This window comes from Vulpes lagopus, chromosome 12 (genome assembly GCF_018345385.1).
Source record: "Vulpes lagopus strain Blue_001 chromosome 12, ASM1834538v1, whole genome shotgun sequence".
Lineage (NCBI taxonomy): Eukaryota > Metazoa > Chordata > Mammalia > Carnivora > Canidae > Vulpes > Vulpes lagopus.
The window spans coordinates 71,138,275-71,143,224 of NC_054835.1; positions in this window are offsets into that span (position 1 = coordinate 71,138,275).

A 4,950-nucleotide genomic window follows, 5' to 3' on the forward strand; every position below is an offset into this window, starting at 1 on the left:
CATTTATGCCTTTGTTTATTATTTGGTAGGTCAAGTATCAAACCGAATTATTTTGCTAGAATTGCAAGTGTATTAATTCCAAAATTATTACCTCTGATAAACCATGGTAGGTAGAAAGGTCATCACAATCCGTTGTTTGGGGTAACAGTCTAGTGGGTAGTCGTCCAAAGTAGATCTTCCTCTACTTTCTAGGAGGTTGAGGTCAGGGAGAAAAAACCTGAAGACAAATCACAGGATGCTTTACATAGTAATTACTTCCCAACCCCAGGTTCCCTTAACAGCTTTTTTAAAAAATGTATTTTATTTATTTATTCATGAAAGACACAGAGAGACAGACATAGGCAGAGGGGGAACCAGGCTCCTCGCAGGGAGCCCAATGAGGGACTCGATCCCAGGACCCCAGGACCCCGGGATCACACCCTGAGCCTAAAACTGAGCCACCCAGACGTCCTTCCCTTAACAGCTTTAATATAAATATCCTTTCTCAATAGCAGGCCTGGTGTTAGTACATTTTGACTCATGATTGGAAAAAGATGCATTGAAGGGGAAATAAGTTACACTAAGTGTTGACTGCCAGGCTACTGTCTTAAGGATCTTACTGTAATGGACCTCTGAGAAGAAAATAAGAGTCTGCTTCTTTTGTTAATGGAGAAACATGTTTTTTAAAGTGTTTTTGTTGACAAAAAGAGAAGGTGATGGAGAAACCTCTGGCTTTGCAAAGCATCAAAACAATTGGATTGCATTGTGGCCTGATAACAGCAAGTGACCTGTAACCTCCTGAGTCATAAAGAATGGATATTTCATATTGATGAGAGTGATTCTTCCTTTGATGTCTTTTGTAAGACTTTATCAACAAAAAGCAAAATGAATTTCCAAGCATTTACTTTATTGAGATAGTAGAATCAGTGACAAAGAGCATGAAAGTTTGACGGACCAAGGATATATGGGGAATTTATCTTGAATACATAAATGCTATTGATGTCTGATTTGGTTTGTTATCTTTAATGAATGAAGGAATGGTTACAAGTGTCTTCAGTCCCTTTCTACTTCTTTCCCAGGGGCTCACCCTTGTTAGGATGTTTACATATATCCTGCCTTTACACTTAAACCAGTTGGCCATCTTTTTTTTCTCCCCAGGTCTCAGTGAGGGCTTGATTCATTTGTAGGTAGAGTTGCTGTATAATCCTGTGACCTCCCACCTAGGGTACTCCACAGCACTCATCCTCAGCTCCATAAAGGCGGATTGGTGAAGGTGCTAAGAACAAGGCAGTAGTGTTTGGTAATAAGGGAAAGTTTCAGTGTTAAGAGGTTGCCTTTTCAAAGAGCACTGCATCGAGTTAGAGCTGGGTTCACAATGGGCCTCTTTTCCTTACCAGTATAAAATGGGCAAACTATTTTAACTTTACTGAACCTATTCATCTATAAAAGGAGACATGGAATTTCTATCCGTAGAGTGGCTTTGAGTGTTAAATGCTTATCAAGCATTTAGCCTACTGCTTGATACATACTTTTACTAGGACCTCTTTCACTACATGACAAACCAAGTAAGTATCTTTAAATACTTGAAGTTCTTCCTCTATTTGGGCATGATTAAGTTGTGTAATTGACTTGCTTGTCTTGGAAAACAGCTTTTAATGTTAAAGTAGTACATGGGCTTTTGTGTCAAACTACATTATAATATCTTAGGAGTCAGAATGCTTTCATGTTCACTACTTTATTAAGCAGCTAAAATAGTATCTGGTCCTTAGTAGGGTAAATAGTTGCCCAGGCCAAGAATTGTGTGTGAGGTGTTTCTGTGTTTCTCCTTGATTTCAGCTAATTAATTTACAATGGTAGGTTTACTGTAATTTTAAAATTCTGATAATGCAGAAATCTCTTGTTTCACAGACCGAGGATATTGGGAGTCAACCCAAGTTACAGGAAATAGCAAATCTTGAGAAAGAGACTTTGTTAAATTTTATTTTGAAAAAGATTCAAACTTAGAGAAATTGCAGCAATGGTATCTTGAAATTTTGTGTACCCTCATTTGGATTCACTCATACTTGCTTTCTGTATAATATGTGTGCTTTGTAGAACCACCAGAAATTAAGTAGCATACCTCTTTATCTCAATATTTCAGTTCTTGCCTCCTAAGGATAAGGGCATTCTTTTGCACAACCACGCTCTAGTTAAAAAATGTAGGACTTTTAAGATTGATAAAATGTATTACAATATATGTTCAAATTGTCTCAAATGTCTTAATAGTAACCTTTTAATAGTCCCCCTGTTCCTAACACCCATTGCATTCAATTGTCTCATCTCTTCAGTTTCCTCTAATTTGGAACAATTCCCTAGCTTGTTCTTCACAACAATGAGTTTTAAGAGTTCATCCCAGTGGTTTAAAGAGTGTTCCTTAATTTAGAATATTCTAAATACTGTTTCTTCATGCCTCAGTTCAGGTTATGCATTTTGGCAGGAATACTAAATATTGGTGTATTACTCCAGATGGCATACATCGTGTCAGTTAATCCCATTATTGGTGTTAACTCATTTGGTTAAGGTGTGGTCCACCAGATTTCTCTATTAAGTTATTTTTTCCCTTTGTAATCTGTGGGAAGATATATTGAAACAATCTTTTTAAGAAACCCAATGATTTTAGCATGTGATTATTTTTGCTTGAATACATTATACCTTCTATGTTCATTAGTATTCTTATCAGGAAAAGCTTTTCCTTCTGGTAGATCCCAGTTCTTGTTTCATGTGTTACCTGGCAGTCATTCACTTCACCCCAATTTGGTTGGGGGTGGGGAGTGCCCTTTCTGTCTGGCTCCTTTCATAAGAATTGACTTAGTCCTAATACACTGAAGATTCTTACTTATGACCGAATACTTTGAAACTCAGATATATCGAATATCCCTCTGCTTAAGTCATAACAGTGCTATAAAATTATGGAAGCTTGCTGGAATGTCTTTAAGAAATAAACTGCAGGTGGAAATTTACCAGTGGTCAAGATTCTACTACCAGAAGGGGCAATTTTAGAGATCAGTATCCTCATTCTTATATTGATTTTGAAATACCATCCCTTTTATTTCTTTGTGTGTGTGCCCTGATTGCTTTGTAAAAATCACAATGTAGGGACCTGTGTCTGGCTCCCTACATGGAGCTTGCTTCTCCCTCTGCCTATGTCTCTGCCTCTCTCTCTGTCTCTTAGGAATAAATAAAAAATATTTTAATAAAAATCACAATGCATGTGTAACTAAATTCTCATTTAAAAAGTCCATCTTGACTAGCTCTCTTCTTGTTAACCCTGTTACTCTCATTTGTTCTTTAGATTTATTTACTTCTAATGGTTTACTGTTAACTCTTTATCTCCGTATCTGTATACATATTGTTTGGTTACTATGCTTTTGATATAAATAGCATTATTGATATTTTGCACCTTGCAGAATTTGGGGATTGTTGTCAGTAGTTAGGAACTTCCTCATTCTTTGTAGCTATTGCATAATGTTGCAAAGGGTGGATGTGTCATGGTCTAATCACGTTAATTCCTATTTCTCTGATATCTTTATCACCAAAATTGGTTGACAATCTTGGAAGTATTCTCATGAAGTGAGGTTCAGAGGACCCATAATCTCTTATAATCTTAAAAGTTATGTTTGTGCTTGTGTTTTTTATAATAGTTATATATATTTAAAGATTTTATTTATTCATGAGAGACAGAGAGAGAGAGAGACCGGCTCCATGCAGGGAGCCCGACGTGGGACTCAATCCTGAGAATCCAGGATCATGCCCTGGGCTGAAGGCAGATGTTCAACCGCTGAGCCAGCCAGGTGTCCCTATGCTTGTGTTCTTAATAGAACTTCTTTCAGGTTTTCTAACAGTAATCAAGTCTTTTTTTTTTTTTCCAAAGATTTTTAAAATTTTATTTATTCATAGAGACAGAGAGGCAGAGACAGAAGCAGGCTCCATGCAGGGAGCCCAACCTGGGACTCCAGGATCACACCCTAGGCTGAAGGCGGTGCTAAGCCACTGAGCCGCCCGGGCTGCCCAGTAATCAAGTCTTAAACTTTGTGTGTGAAAGCTTTTTTTTTTTTTTTTTTTTAAACACAGAAGATGTATATATTTGGAGTGTTTAATTTAGTGTTGCTTAAAATAGATTGATGAATAGTATGTCCAACATTTAATGTTCAGCATAGATGTGGGTAGGTAATAACACCTCACATTACGCTACCATTACTGAGGTGAATGAATTACCCATATAATGATATATGAAAGAATTACAGTTTTTAAGCTCCCTATTTGAGCATAAGATACAACTAGCTAGGCCATGTCTATTTGACCCGTGTGGGGAGCCCAACGGGAGTCTTACTGGCATAAAAGAACAAAGATTTTTCTGATGAGATGTTCTGTGCCCTGTGCACAGAAGTATGAGATTCCATTAAAGGAAGCTGTTGTTGGAGAGAAATAAAATGGCTAATTTCATGTAAGAGTAGGTAGGACTTACTCGTGATCCATGTAAAACAACTCCTAAGTCTGGGAACAAAACGTGGCATGGGCTTGGTGATCCTGCATTAACATCTAGTAGTATAAGTACTTTTTATAAGTATCAAGCACATCCCCTTAACCGATCCCCTTAACATAACCAAGAAGTAAGTTGTTATTCAAACATTGCAACCTACAGACAAGTAAATTGTGATATTAGAGTAGGAAGTGGCAGGTCTGTGTTACACTGCCTTTTTGATTAAGTGAATTTTTTTAAAAATTTTTATTTATTTATGATAGTCACACAGAGAGAGAAAGAGACACAGGCAGAGGGAGAAGCAGGCTCCATGCACCGGGAGCCCGACGTGGGATTCGATCCCGGGTCTCCAGGATCGCGCCCTGGACCAAAGGCAGGCGCCAAACCGCTGCGCCACCCAGGGATCCCCTGATTAAGTGAATATTATGTGGGAAATGGATGTTACAAAAATA